This window comes from Corapipo altera, unplaced genomic scaffold, assembly GCF_003945725.1.
Source record: "Corapipo altera isolate COAL_440 unplaced genomic scaffold, ASM394572v1 65, whole genome shotgun sequence".
In the NCBI taxonomy this organism is placed as follows: Eukaryota; Metazoa; Chordata; class Aves; order Passeriformes; family Pipridae; genus Corapipo; species Corapipo altera.
In genome coordinates, this window is record NW_020884891.1 from 11,227,536 (window position 1) to 11,243,578 (window position 16,043).

Below are 16,043 nucleotides of genomic sequence, written 5' to 3' on the forward strand. Positions count from 1 at the left end.
TTTTAAGAATGTGTGTATGCATGTGTTTGCGGGCTGAACAGATGAAGCAAGAGAGGAGATTAGCATTTTTATGGATATGATTCCTGCCATTGCTACATACTTGAAAAATCTTGCCTAAGCTTGGGCAGTTTGTCAACAAGAATAAACACACCTACAAATATCTCTGTGTTTATCTATTAGTCAATCAATTAATCAATCTGCCTATAGCTGACACTCAACAAAGCACCTCACACTTACAGGTGAGGGGGAACACTAATGGGGGGAGACAGAGGTCCAGTGCAAGTGTCTGCTGAGCTGTGACGCTGCTGTTGGGTACAGAGGGGCTGAAACCCCTGCCCAGGGGGCACAGGGCACAGGGAGCAGTGAAGGTACAGCTGCAGGTACCACACAGCAGCCAGTCAAGCCCTGGGAATTCAGTGTAAAACTCTGAGAACACGTTTCTGTTTCACAGAACAGGCCCCTACAGAGCAGTCCTGGAGGACTGAGGTCCCAGAAGCTGATGGGGGGTGACATGCAGGGTGGCACAGCCCTCCATCCCATGGGAGCAGTGGCGCAGGGAAGACTGAGCCCTTTGGTCTCCCTGCCTGCTCGGGACCCCCAGGTGTCAGGGACCCAGCAGGAGGGTGGTATAGTTGTCCCCAGTCCATCTGCTCTGCCAAGATCAGGTAGCACCAGTATTCAAGGCAGTTGTTAGCCAGTGTCACCTCTTCAATCACGCCCACAACATGTATATCAGCAGCAAACTACCCTGTGCTCACCTTCCACCACCATTAACAGGAGGCCAATTTCAGCTACTCAGGTGTGCACTTGAGTGTGTCTGTGTGTGTGTATCAGTCCTGCAAAGTCAGAGCTCCGAGGTCCTGCTCTGCCTCCCTCCTAAGGAACGATGTATTTTGCAGTGCTCTCCACGGCAATGTTTAGTGAGCCTCTTGTTGCCATAGCGTTATGCACTAAAGGAATGTCGACAAATTAATCAATTATACAATTGTATTTGCCTAAGAACACAAGTCACAGTCAGATGATTCAATGCATTTCAACAGCTCCATGGAGTTTGGTTAACGCACTTCCTCTTCTACCATCTCAATGTTATCCCCCTCTGAGCTGCCTTTTTCCATATTTCAATTTCCCTTTACAGGCAGCTTAGCAGGTGATCTCTGCTGCAGGCTAAGTTGTGCTATTTTCTTCCTTTCTTGCCTGCTTCCTTTCTGTCTTATTTCTTTCCTTCTCTCTTTCTTGTAATAAGATGGCCATTATACGTTCAGCTTTCCTCTAACTAAACTGTGTTTTTAAAATTACTAATCTATCAGCTATCACTTCTTTCTTCTAGAGGCTATCCTGCATGACTTACAGAATTTTGCTCTGATCAGTACCAGAGCAGAGCTGATATTAAGCCCAGATTTCCAACTAGTTTTAGGAATACCAAGTCAAAAGGGAGCACCAACCCCAGCACTCCAGTCTTGGAAAACAACTCTGTTAATGGCTACTTAATAACATCTCTTCAACCTGCTGAGAAGCACCAGACAGCCCAGAACACATCCTCATCATACAACAAACTTATGATACACATCAGAAGCATGCAAGATTTAAACTATGCTGTGACACAGCAAAGGGCAGGTGAAGATCACTGCCAGCACTGCCTGTCCTTGTAGCCACACCAAGTTGATTAACACTAGCAACAAATCACAGAAAATACATCATGAAGTAAAATATGGTTATTGGGAACACAGTCTGAAGGAAGAACACCTCTTTGGCCCAAAATCTGATGACCAGGTTAAAGCAGGGAGCATGCCAGAAAAATCTGCAGGCAACTGTGCCTGTCTAATGGTACAAGGAGTCTCTGCACTGCATATTTGCAATGCCTAATGCTTGAGAAGAAGGCAGATATGGGAGAAAAAAAGACTCAAATCTGCAGGAACAGGGAAAATTAATTTTCTCAGCTCCCAGAAAAACAGCAGAAGCCTTGATGCATGGGGTTAAAAGTGTAAACAAATCAGGTCCCTTCTCCTTTCAACCGCACATTAAAAATATGACTATACTGCAGACCAAAGAACTCTGCAAATGTAATTTCCTATCTCCGGGAACTCTCTAATTTAATTGTATAATCTCTTTCATAAGATTATCAAGATCTATCTCAAAACTACCCTAATTGAAAGACTCTTACACAACTTCAATCCTTAGGTAGCTAGAAGCTTTCTTCTAATTTGGCATCCAAATATATTCATGACCAACTTAAACAATTTGATCTTGTGCAGATGCTATATTTTATCTTATTTTTTGCTGCTTTCTTGCTATTTAGTACCAATTGTGTGTAAAAAAAACCTGTAACCTGTCTCTTCATTTGTTCAACTGGACAGAGCTAAACAAATGATGGTGTTTAACCTCATTTCATATAGCAGATGGTTTGTTTGTGTAACCACATCTTTAGCCCTCGTACTGTTGTAATTTAACATTTTCTTGACAGGGTGTCTGGAGCTATGCAAAATCCCAATGAACTACTCCATGAACAATGGAAAGCTCTTGCATTGATGCTCTGCATGATGATTTGTACAATGATTTTATCACATTTCCCTGAATCTCTCAGACTATTTTCCTTTGGTATCCAAGGATGTCAGTGGTCTCCTTCACAGCTGTATGCCACTGCTTGCTCCCAGATATCTCCTGAGCAGCCAGTGCATCCACATCTCTCCCTTCTGTCGTGGACAGGAGCTGATGAGCTCCTGTTTCACACTGGAAATTCTCGTTACTGGTCTCCATGCTTAAACTTTCCCACTCAGCACTATTAAATGTCATTTTATGTCTATCACCCCGATCAACAAAGTCATCTAAATTCCTTTCACACGATAATCTGATCCTCCTCCATATTGACAATACCTCCCAAGTTTTTGTCATTGCACACAGCTCCTGGGCACACACCCAAGACCCTGCACACAGGTCAGAGTGGATCCTTTCAACAGGCCCAAGCCTCATCCCATGGGAGGAACACCACTAATCTCCCTCCATGCTGATGACTTTCTCTGAATACCTCTCTCCATCAAGACAACTTTATTCTCAGGCAACAGTTGCATCTTTTCCTTGGCCAGCTCCTTTTCCACTTTTCAATTCTTGTCTTGAACAACCATCTTTATTTTAGGCAATAATGTCCTCTGGGGCATGGTATCAAATGCTTGCCTTTAGATAAACTACATTCCTGCCTTACCCCACCTAAATAAACTGTTATACAAAAAAGACATTAGATTAGTTTAGCACAATCCACCTTTGATAAAATCTTGCTGTAATTTAGAGCCTGCTTCCTCATTATTTCCACATCTAATTATTCTTTCCTACAAAATACGTCATGAGATGCTGGGTACTATTGCATTCAAACCTGCCAGTCTATAGTTCCTGCGTTGCTTTTTTATTTTTTGACTGCATAGGGACTCCAGGTATAGAACACAAATGCTTGCCCTCTTTTGCACCTGAAGAGCCATGGGAGAGTCTTGTTGCAAGCCATCCAAGCCTTGGGCCACTGCTTTCAGTATTCCAGGACTGAGATTATTGGTACTTCTTCACTTGTCTCACTAAGATATTTAAGTTTTGCCTGTTTTGTTTTTTTTTTAAACTTTGCTATGAATAGTTTTCAGTTGCCTTCAGATTTGTTAGTAATTACACTCTGTTCCAGATTCTGCAGAAGGTTCTGCTTTCATGAGAAAGTTGTGTCATTATTTAGAGACATCAGTTCTCCTTTCAGTTTAGACACATCTAATTTCGGTTCTGTGCAAATTGACTAAGTGCAGGTTTTGGTTGAACTCAAATAAGCTAATTCGAACCAAAATAAGAATATCCTTATGTGAGGTCACATCAGGTTAATCAAATCACTTTAAAAACAGACTTAAACTAAATTGGTGTAATCTCCCCATGTAGACAAGGCCAAAGCCAATAAAGGAATATGAAGTAGGTAAAAGTCTCTCATTAATTGCACACAAATCTGCAGTTTGACTGAATCTGGTGGTTCTGAAGCTGGGCAGATGTGCAGCCAGCAAGCCCAGTGTGCTTGTCAGGGCCTGCCACCACATCAACCTCGCTTAAACCTGGGCTTAAGTGAAGTTGGAGTAACAATAACTAGGGTCTTGCAGGACTTCTGCCCGGGGGCATTGCTCCTTCAGCATACAGGCCACAGGGCAAGTCGTGCTGTGCTATACAGTCCTATGGGCACCAAAAGTAGTAGAGAAACCAGGAAAAAAAGAGAAATGGTCTCAGCCTGGGTGGCAGAACGGGGCAGACCCAGCAAAGCTGCAGCCAGGTGAGCCGTGCCACCGCGGCTGTGCCGATGGGCGCAGAGTCGCTATTGCAGCGGGACGACGTGCGGCACATGGAGCAGAGCACGGCCCCCAGCGAGCCAGGATTCATGGGAGAGAAGGGGCTCACCCAGGTCCTAACAAATGAATACAGTTGCTTTACCTGCCTGACTTCCCTGATAAAGATTTGGAACTGAACTGGTAGAGAGCTCTGTAATTTCAATAGTACCAGAAAAGACTGGTTCGTACTATTTTGGGGTTTATAGGTTTTACTATTTTGGTTAAAGCCATATTAGTCCACTAGGATCCACAACTCTCCCAGTACAAGCCTGAATTCAGTTGTTCTGGTATAGGCACATAGCTTATTCCTCCAGTCTTGAAGGAATGAGCTATGCTGGCATTAAAACCTTTGTACCATTACATGTGAATCTTGGGAGGTTGCGTAATTTAGGGCAAAACAATGCAACTTCTGTGCATAGACAAGCCCTGGCTCCAAACTGTAAAGACATCCTACCAATTTTTTGATATTACTAATGAGCAGAAATTGGATTCAACATCAGTATCTCTGCACTGTAATGTTCCTTCCTCCATCATGAGACTTTAATTATGAACTACTCATTTGCTAATTTTAATCTTTAACCCTGAGCTATTTTTGTGTACTTGATGTGTGCCATAAACCAACAAAATAATTTAATACAGACATAGTCTCAGCGGCTAAAACCAGGAACATATATCATATATCTTACTGAAGTGTGCAGTTTATAAAAAAAAGTCGAACCAATTTTACTTTTCCCTCTAAATCAAGTAACTGTAATCCACAGCTTGGAATGAACAGGATAAATGAGCAGCAAGCAACCACTCCTAAAGCCATTTGCGTTTTTCCTATTACATCTTCCAGAAGAATTCTAAAGATTCAGTATTAAACATGTTTAGCCCAAGAGATACGAATGCCTCCCTTGCACACAAACTTCCACTTTTGGCTTACTCTGGAGCCTCCTCTCCTCATTAGTGGCTGCTGCATTTGTCAGGGCTCCGTCAGCCGCAGAGCCCCGCGTGCTGCTGTTACGGTGCATCAGTGCACGGGGCTCTGTTCCTCCCCAGTGCAGCACTGACACACTGGCTTACTCTGATTAGCACATTACAGGAAAACGATTACTTTTTTTTTTTTTAAATACAGTTTCTAAATAAACAAAAATCCAAATGTATTTCTTCTGACTGGATAACTGTGGTAGAGGCATTGCAGCACAGGAAGTTTATAAAAATTACACAAATTCCCAGCTGAAACAGCTCATGTTGTCAGATGCTCAGTACCAGGGCTTCACACTGTGTACTCCTGAAATTATCTGCTGTTTCATACAACATCCATAGGACCTGTGATGACTGTAAAGCCTACATATCAAACCCATGAAGCTATCTCTTTAAGGCAAATTCCCATTTCCAGAGCTAGGAATTTTTAGCCAGCAGTGATCCAGCAAAATAAGGACAGGGGAGCACCAATATTCTGCTCAAAAATGAAGCAACTCCTAACATTTTCTCATGTCTACACCAGAACATCTCATGCCATCAGCGAAACCAGCACCACTGCTTTCATTGCACACAACAAAATAAACTTCAGCCGATAAATAACCCTGTCCTCCCAGCTGATCCTGCACCCTCCCAGGTGGGTACGACATGGGGCATTTTAAGAGCTTTGATTTCAGGGACATTATCTCCGGGGCCACTTTACAGCTGAAGAAGATAACTTCATTCAGGAATCAGGGGTACTTGGCACTTAGGTGTCCCAAAAGGGACTGATGTGCTGGACTTCTCCAAAATCCACCGAGGAGAGACCTGTTCTGCGATGGCTCAGGAGTCTCCTGCCTTCGGGGATTGTGGCACTTTACAAAGGACAACAGCTCTCCAAAGCGCGTGTGACACCTCACTGATGAGTCACACAGGGCTCAGCTCCGACCTGTGCTTCCAGTGTGAGCTACCCAGAGCAATCAGTTCACAATTTCTGCCACTAAGGACCAAGGCTTGGAGTTATCATTCACAAATCCATGGCTGAAACATATGAGGGACTTTCAAAGCCTTCATGATTCCCCGTTTATAATGTAAACATTCTATAAAATCAAACGACACAATAACCCTTGCTGGAGGAGTAACTTTTCAACCTGGATCTCAAATGCTATCTTTAGGCGCAAAACTCATTTCGGAGGTTTTTCCCCGCACTGTTTTCAGCAAAACACATTCCCTCAGCGACGGAACTTGCAGACAGAACGAGAAGACTCCGATCAGACCCATTTCAGACTCCCGAAAATCGGTTTGCTCCAACCCCAAATCCCCGCAGCTCTCAGCTGCGCTCAGCCCATGGCTATTCCCGAGCCTCTCCGTGCCCGGGGGTCCGCGGCCGCTGCGGGACGGGGATGTCGGTGCCCGGCCTCGAGATGCGCCGCGCTCCAGCATCCCCGCCCCGCAGCCCCCCTTCCCGCCTGCCCTCTACAGCCAGAGACCCCGGGCAACCTGCCCTGCGTCCCGTGCCCGTCCTGCCGGTACGTGGGGTTTTTTAAGGGGAAATCAGAGGACTTAAGTTGCGGCTGCCAATTTTCCTCTACAGAACTTACCTGGGACGGTCCTGGCAGCGTCGGACGAGGGCAGGGCGGAGCGGCGGGTGCCGCGCACCGGACCCGCAGCTCTTCCCGGGCTCCCCCCGCTCCCCGCGGGCTGCAAGTGCGGGGACCCCCCCGCACCCCTCACCCCGGCAGGGTCCGTACGTACCGTCTAGGAGGATGCGCGTCCCGGAGCCGCTCTCAGTGCCATGCCCAGCCCCGGCGCGGTGCCCCCTCGGCGACAGGGGTTACCGCTGGCCGCGGGGTCCCGCAGCCCGGCGGTGACATGGCATGGGCGCGGGCAGGGCGGGGGCAGTGCGGGCGGTGCGCGGCGCGGGGGTGTGCGCAGGGTGGGCGCGGGCTGCGGGGCGGCCGCGGCGGGACTTGTGAAACTCGCCTGTCGCGGCGGCCGGTTGTGTAACGCGGCGGGCTGGGCCCGGCCCCCCGGCACTGCACAGGCGCGCTGCTCCCCCGCCCCGCCGACACCGGCACCGGCACCCGCCGCACCGGCACCCGCGGCGGGGAGAGCGCGGGGCGGAGCAGCCCGGGGGGAGCGGCCCGGGGGGAGCGGCCGGGAGCAGCGCGCACCTCCTTGGGCGCGGGGGCCGGGCAGGTGGCGCGGGGAGCGGCTGTGCCGTGCGCCGGGAGGAGCCGGCGGAAAGTAGGTCACCGCCGCCGGTCCGCGGGCACCGGCCGCGGGGTGGCCTCGGCCGCGGAGCCCGGCCGGGACCGGCCCTTCCTCGCTCCCTGCCCGGCTCTTGCTGCGCGAAGCGGAGCGGAGCGAGGCCCGGCCCCCGCTGCCCGCCGGGTCCCGCAGCCCTTCTGCGCTCCCCGCGCGGCACCGATTCCCTGCGCGGCACGAGCTCTGCCCTGACGGGATTAGTCATCCCGTACCGTGACTCACCCATTTAACATTTGCTGCTTCCTTCCTCATAGATTTTTTTTTTTTTTAATTCCCTTTCTCCATTGTAACTATTTTCCCTCCTCTCCAAGGACATCGGGCTTCTCCTTCTCCCTTTCCGCGACTACAGCCGTGCCCAGCTGCGGGCGCGGAGCAGCAGCCGGCGGCTGGAGCAGCGGGTCCCGCCGGCGCTGCCGCGGGGCCGCCGGAGACTCGGGCTGAGACTGCTTCTCACTCGTGACATGGGCTCCTGCCTATCTCCCGGGTTTGGTCCATGCTCCTTTTTGTATCTGGAAGCAGTAGGCACCAAAGCTGGGGCATCAAGCCTGGTCTGCAGCCCCCTCCTCTCTCTTCTCAAGGCACTGCCGGGAGGGCACCGGCGCTGCGGTGGGAAGAGCCTGAGTCATGCCACAGAGCGACCGGGGCGAACATCGCTGGGTCCCTGACCCCGGCCTCGGGCTGCTGCAAGCAGCTGCATCATGTAATCCCCTTCCAAAACTGAGTGCACTCTCTTACCAACAAGTTAGATTTGTGTGTGTGTGTGGTTTGGTTTTTTTTCCCTTCCCTTCAGCTCTTTTGGGAAAGCTGCTCCTCATCCTATGCAATGCTGGGAGATCTGCTCCCTCTGGGAGCATGTTATTGCCCACTAGCCCTTTCCCACAGCTGGCATCCTCGCCCCTGGCTTTCTTTGCTCAGCCAAATTTCCTGTTCCTCTCTCAGCCCTCAGTTCTGCTGGAGGAAGGGGGCAGGCAGGCAGATAGGCAGGGAGCCTGCATGTCCCCTTCCCCACATGTGCCCCAAAGCACAGCACAGAAGACAAAAGCAGAACCAAAAAGGGGACAGTGGACAAAATACTTTACTGTGAGTTTTTTAATATAAACCTGATGCCAGTGAGGAAAGGGAAGTGACGTTGTTACAGTAATAAGCCTGAGGAGTATCAGCTGCTATTGATGAGGACAAGAGAAAGGGCACCTTTGCATGCAGTTAATATTTCTTACTTACTTTCTTATTGGAAGCAAAGCAAATAGCTTGGCTGTGCTGCCTGCCACAAGTGGCCAATCTCTTTTTCCCAATCAGAGTGCTTTTTTGAGTCATGCGGCCTCGTCACACCAAACACAGCAACCCTTTCCTCGTTCATGTGGGGAAAAATCCTTCTTGCTCCCTTTCAGGCAAGATATAAACAGGTATCAAGCTGAGAGTTTCTCTCCACTTTTACTTGACTTAAACCGTGTCTCTGCAGCCTGCAGTGCAGCCCTGTCACTCCAGTGACGATCACTGAGGGGATGCCATTGTCCCCCCTACATGGGCATGGAGATACACGTTTGGGGGAGTAGACTGGGAATAATGAAAACACTGCACTCTGCAACTGAGGTACTTACGACTTAAGCACTCACAAATGGATGCTGTGGGCAGCGCAGGCAGGCAGGATATGGCCGCAAAGGGGCTGCACCAGGTTTCCCCTCAAGGTACAACTGCCATAGCCATTGCCCTGAGTTGTGCTGGCAGCTGGCCAGGTGTGCTTGCATTGCTGGGACACTTCCATGGCCACCCCCATCCTTCAAGCCTGACCAGCAGAGCAAACAGCATCTACACTCTCTTCTAATAAAGCAAACCACTGGGAAATACCACTTCATCTGATAATTGCAAAAATGTTATCTTCTGATAAGAAAGAAATCGTGTTTTCTTGGAAGTGTTTCAACCAACTCCCCTGCAGCCCCTGGCATCTAGAGCCATCAGGCTGGGCAGACACAGGAGCCCCTCCTCCTACAGCAATGGTGAAGGAGTTTTCATGTCAATTACTTTAATTATCTCATCTAGAATAACACACTTTCTGCCAAGATCTCTCCAAAAGCTAAAACAGAATGGGGAAAAAGACATTTCTGCCACAGCAAAATTCACACACTGCTCAGCAAGCTGCAGCGCTGGGCAGCTTTGGCTCTGCTCAGTGATTGTTGGCATAGCCTCAAATTTGTTTATATTGTTAGTTTTTAACAATGCTGCATTGCGAAGACATGCCAGCAGCAATAAAACCAAGAGAGAGCTGGTTTTGGCTGGAAAATTAGAATAACAAAGAATATACATATATATATATATATTCTTTGTTGTTCTTATATATATTCTTATATATGTTGTTATATATGTTCTTGTGTGCATATGTACGTATATATACATATATGTACATATATGAACATATGTATATAAAACCCAGCCTGTCCCTGCTGCGTAGGCGAATCCTGCAGCCTGGCAGACACCATTAAGCACTAATACAATTAAATGATGAACTAGAGGGATAACTTCGGCTGTATTTTGGAAGATCACACTCCCATTCACCATCTCATCCGGAGCTTTTGAATTACAAACTGCAAAAATTCCTACCCAGCATTGCCCAGCGCTAAGTCGAGAACTATCTCCTATCGAGGATCAGGCAGCTCAGCCTCATTTCACTCCAAAGCGTGCCCAGAAATTCAACATGATGTTTTCCCGTGGCTGGGATAATACAAACTAAAAGGAAAGAGAATAATAGAGACGACAAAGTGGAAAAAGCACCCTTGCCTTGCTCCGAGGTGGCTGGTTCTGCGTGGGCCTCGCTGTGGCTCCGGGATGCGGCAGTGAGTGGAGAGCTGGAGCGGCAGAGCCCACCCAGCGCTCGCCATGGGCGAGGCCGGAGGGAACCCAGCTCTACCCAAGGCAGGGACACAGCGTTAATTGTGTCAGTGCTATTGCACAACACTGTTGCCTTGACACTGTGTCATGTAAAGATTTTAAACTGCCTCTTTATTAGTCATCCTCTATTCATTTTAATTGTGCCTGATAAGCAGGGCCATTTCACCTTTGTGTTCTCTGTACGTACTTATCGTGGCGTATTTGTGTCACCCAAGAGACTTTCAATCTCTTCCTGTAGTGCTGGTAGATGCAGAGGAATGAAGTGCCATTGCCATCAAAGCCTGCTGGGGTTCTCACCCGTTTGCTTACCACTTTTTCAGACCCCTGCTCTCCCATTGTGGACATCTCCACAGGTCCTTGCTCCTAGCACTGAAAATGTTCAGGCAGAGGCTTAGATTAATGCATGGGAACCAGTAAGAAGGGATTGGCTGATTGAAACATGCATTTAATTTTTTCAGGATCAAGTACTGTAGGTGTGTGCTTAACACCACAGGACTCACTTTGATCTTCTCCAAGGACAGAACTTTCTGTGGATTAAATTCTTGCCTCTCAATTATGGTATTGGTTATTTAACAAAATCAAAGCTGGGGCATAAATAACTAACTACTGAATTTAATATAAAGAATATAGTGAAAGTTTGTGGAATATTTTAGTCTCATTTACTTGCAACATAAAAATATACTGCCCAAGAGTTTGCCCGTGTGAACTCTGTCCCTGCAATTCCTTATCTAACCTTATCTTTGTGAGGTCTGAACTTTCACTGAAAACTCCTGGAAATAGCAGTGCATTTTCCTTTCTGTGGTATGGTGACCTTTTCCTCATCCCAAACATCAATTGCACTCGTGGTGGTGAGAAGGAAGGGCACTTGGGTCAGGCACAACGCTGCCACCTGTAAGCACAGCACAGCCAGGTGACGCAGCAGCTTCCCCGGCAGCCAGAGCACTGCTGGCACTGCTGCTGTGCTGCTGGGACTGTTTGCCTAGAGCTCACGTCTCTGCTTCAGGCAACACCCAACAATTAGGAGCCCTTTTCCGTCTGGAGATGTATTGGAGTTGATTTAGTTTCACCTTAATTTTTCCCGTTTAAAAAGACTCAAAAATAGAATTCAGGTTCGCGCCACAGTCATGTGAGGAGATGGGTAAAATCCCATTCTCATTTAAGTTCAGAAAAAGGAACGGAAACTCCATTAAAAGCAGAGCAAAAACCACATTTACTCCACTGTGAACAGGATTTCCCCCTTAGCACAGTATCTTGCATTCCAGTGGGCTAGAAGGAGCTACTTACTCTCCCACCCACCATCTTCAAGGGTCACTTGGAATCTTTATGCAACTGCTTTAAAGGATTAGGAACATATATGAGTTAATCACCATTTAGGACAAAATTCCACCTAAGCCTTTGAGAACCAACTGGAATATTTGCATTTCCATCACCCAGCATCTTATTTTGTAGAAAATAAATGGTTCAAATGGTTCTTAGAGAAGCAAGAGTGGTATCCAAACTTTGGGTGTGTTTAAGGCCCTGTATTTCCTTGTGCAGGAGTAATACAATGGCCAGATAAATGAATGTATTTATTTGAAAACCTGAGAGGTGCCCAAGTCAGATTTTTGGCCTGGAAAAAGATTAAAGAATACTTTTAATGTGGCTGATCATACTCCCAATGATAATTATTATTTTTGTAATAGAAAAAGTGTTCTCTCTTAACTGCAGTACAATATTTTCTGATAAGTATGCTTGTGATCTGTTATTCTACCTAACTCAAACAAGGGAGGGGGGAAAGCTTGCACAAACAAGAGCATGTCTGCCGCCTTCTGCCCACATCCTTTCATGAGAGCACACAAGCTAAAGCTAAAGCTCTTTGACCACATTTTGACTTGATCCCCTAGGATAAGGTACCTAAAAATTAATTTTCTTTGATGCTGGGTTCATATCTTCTGGAGGCTGTGCTGAAGACAAATTCAGGCTGCTGCATTTAAATATGGGTTAAGTCACCTCTGATTAGTATAATCAGCTACTGAGGGGCCTCTTGAACGGGGATATAAAATAGAAACTTATTAATAATTATGTTAAAGGCCCAAATCCCCCCGAATTCAATGGCAGAGGGAACATTAGGCAACAGCAACAGCTGTAGTAGTGCCCATGGGTGAAGCACAGAGGAAGAACAGACAAGTCAGTACAGAATTACTGTCCCTCATCTGCAGGTGCATCCTTCCTAGTAAATCACAGTGGTTACCACTTAGCACATTAAATCCACGTCGATAAACATGGATATTTCCTATTAATACTTATGCTGAGGCTAAACTTTATTCATACAAGATGGTAATGCTTCAAAGCTGTCTACTACTTGTCCACAGCAGTCAGGAATTGTGAAGGTCAACTGTTCCTTTCACTGAAAGTTTCAACTTCTCCTCTTGGGCCTTTACCCAGAGCAGATGCAATGCATGATCACCTTATGGAGTTTTCAACATCCTGAGTTAGAGCAGCAATGACTGACTCCTGAACAAGGCCCAGTGAGCTCCTGACCAAACATGGTAGAGGGAAAGCTGTCCTTGTCACCTGAACTTCCTACTATAACCCAGGGTGTGATCAGCCCCCCAGGTTGGACATTTGGGTGACAAAGAACACACATGTTGGGAAGGCTGTGCTGGGACAGGAGCTGCCTCCATCCATACTTTCCCATCTACTCCCAGCTACTGCCACTCACCTCCACTGTTCTGCCTGGACTGGGCTGCAGCCAGAGGGCTCCCAACTACATCCTAATCTCCATCCAAAATTGGGTAACAGGGTTGGAGAGTGGCATTTGGATGACTGTGACTTGCAGGCACAAAGTAGGGCAGTTCCAGTGGCCCCGCTCGCCCCCTTCGCAGCCTTGCTGGTGGGGAGACCTCCCTCAGCAGAACGACCTGAAACAAGGGGCTGGGAGAAGCTACTGCCCAATTTCACTTTGTAGGGAAGGTAACATCTTCCTTTCCAAGACAAAGACCAGGCATAGTTTGACAGTTGGATTATAAATGTCAAACTGTGGCTTTTTAAGCACAGGCTGTGCAGGTGGTTCTTTAGAAAAACTAAGCAGCCCGATCGTCTTGAGGGACCACTGGCAACACAACTCAGACACTGAAAAGGACAGAAACCTGAAGCACAAGCCCCAGGGCAGAGCTCTCCAAACACCTCCCTTAATGGTCTTTTAGGATAAACAGGAGAGAAAATGTGTGTCCTTTATCCCAAGTGCACCAAAGTCAACAGGGTTCTTGGGTAACTTCCACTGTTTTCCACTGGTTTTTTCTACCTTTTTTTGAAAACACAGAAACCTCAATAAGTTCATGAATGTATAAAACAAGTGACCTGATATTCAACAGAGATTTTACCTGGGGAGCAGGACAGACTGAAAGCATCACATGTTGCTGAGGCTGTGCCACTCTGCTCATACCTAAACAAAAGCAAGTTAAATCGCAAGTCTGTGAGACTTTATCACTGTGTTTTATCACAAAATGATACTGAAATGTGTCAAATAATATTCAGAACTGCGTGGGATATTATTGCACTCTCTACTCACAGAAAAGCACATGGTTTTTCTGGGCACAGGGGAGGCGCTGAACACCATCAATGAATTGACTATGATTCTGGAAACTAGTATTATGTGACAGATTTTGTCTACAAGCAGTGTTGCAAAAAGTCAGTCCTAATAAGTAAAAATGAACCTCTGACTAACCTGGTGAAATCAGGTTCTATTATGCAGCTCTAAGTGCATTTTTGCGTGTCTACAGAAAATGATTATACAAGACAGTTGGAGTTTCCTCATCTAAACAGGAATATCAAGATCAGTTTTGGTCAGGGCTTGTGAATGAAGGGCTGGGATTGGAGAGAGGAGCTGCCTAATGACCATGCTTGTCATGAAACTCAGGAAATGTTTTGCAGAAGTAAGATGTGGGAAATGGATTGTGTTTTTTTCCTTTGGACAGCTTGTCTCTTTACTTGGCCCAGATATGGTGCTGACCATGTGGGCGGTTATGTACTGCCACATTTCTCATCCTGACCCCAAACCTTTCATTGCACCCCTGAATGTCTTAGGATCAAATTCTTCTGGTCCTCTCCTCATCAAGAAACCCCCTCTGCCTTCTTACTCCAGGGGAGCATCCATTTTCTCTGGTGAGCCAAGCAGCACCTTCCTGGCACATTTACAGGCAGCCAGATGAGCCTGACGAGATGAGTTTTGTTTTGTTTTGTTTTGTTTTGTGTGGATTTGGGCTTTTTGTTGGGTTTTTTTTGCATTCAGCACAGGATACAAACAATATGGTCCTGCAGAGCAGAGCCCAGGGGTTCTCAGAGCACTGAAAAACACAGTTTAGGAAAATGCTAGCTTACATCAAATTACTTTTCATTAAAGGAAAAGACTGTTTTTCTTTGGAGCATCATTGCTGTCGTAGTGACATCTAGTTCCCCTGAGTCTTCATCCTTCTCTTGTCCATTTAGTACATCTGCCTGCCCTTAACACTGGTGGAGGTACTAGTTTGCAGAATAAATCAATTCAACCGAGGAAAAAACAAGAGCAAGAGACTTGGAAAACAAATTTTAAAAAGTTTTCTTTTGGAGCTTCAGTCCTTTCACTTGCAGAACACAAGTGACCTGCATTAGGCAGCACTCGCACAAAGCTCTACAAAAGCAGCACTCACTGCAGGTTTGCTGCCCTGTCATCATCTTCAGTTAATTCAGACACCACGCAGCACTATGTACATGGCACAGATAGTGTCACTAGCACAGCAACTGGTGGGTGAATCATAATGAAACTATGAAGAGGAAACATGTCACAAGCCGAAGGAAACACTTGCCTTTCAGTGTTTCATCTCCAGCAGAGTGCTGAAGTTAAGGATGCTGATGAGAGAAATAACTTGTGCCCTGGTCACTAAACAAAGCTTTTTATGCAGTTATTTACTGGTTCTGTTGCCATGGGAAATCTGAATACTTGCCATGACAACTGAAGCACTGTGGCACACATTCCACTTCACACAGAGCATCTTCCTAAGGACTTGCTGCCATTCATACATCCTACAAAATTCTGTGTCCAATTAAGTATAGGTTTTTCAGGCACAGTGATTAATTCTTCTGCATTTTATGGTGGGATATTTCCTGGTGTATAATATTATCTATTATTTGGTACTTACACGTCCCTTTCAGTATTACATCTGAAAATGCCTTGCAAAGGTAATCCTTACAAAAAACCTCTGCTTATTTTACAATGAGCAATTCAGGTAAAAAAATTTCCCGTGAGGCCCCACAGCCCAGCAGGGTTAAGACTAGCATTTGCACCCACACCTCCTGGGCCAGTACCTTAGCATGGCTCTCACTGCAAGAAGATGGAACGAACTCTGCAGCCAAAAGCTGCCCCATCAAGGCAGAACAGCTACTGGGGAAAACTTCCGTGAGCTCAGTGCATCTCTACCTCTGATCAAACAGGAACAACTCACCATAGTCCTCTCCTTGAACCCTTGTTTGTGGTATACCTGGGTGGCTGCATGACTGCTGGACACCGTAGGCAGTTTGGGGATGGAGGGCACTCCCTGTGCCAGCCAGCCCACTGCAGGGAAAGGATTACATGCCCTGTAGCACTTGTTCTAGAAGAGG

The 16,043-nt window shown here is 46.9% G+C and overlaps 1 protein-coding gene across 7 annotated transcripts in view; it reads right to left on the reverse strand.

Annotated features, from left to right (window-relative positions):
• The window catches only part of PASD1 (PAS domain containing repressor 1), a 101,849-nt gene that overhangs the window by 46,446 nt on the left and 39,360 nt on the right, over nucleotides 1-16,043 (reverse strand). For 4 of the 7 annotated variants that reach the window (XM_027645220.1, XM_027645222.1, XM_027645221.1 and 1 more), the window contains exon 1: nucleotides 7,032-7,310. The exons of 2 other annotated variants lie outside the window; for them this stretch is intronic. The gene's annotated coding sequence lies outside the window, so the exon portion shown is untranslated. Of the gene's footprint in view, nucleotides 1-7,031; nucleotides 7,311-7,766; nucleotides 7,793-16,043 lie in introns of those variants that run through there. One more of the 7 variants, XM_027645219.1, reaches the window with a different exon arrangement.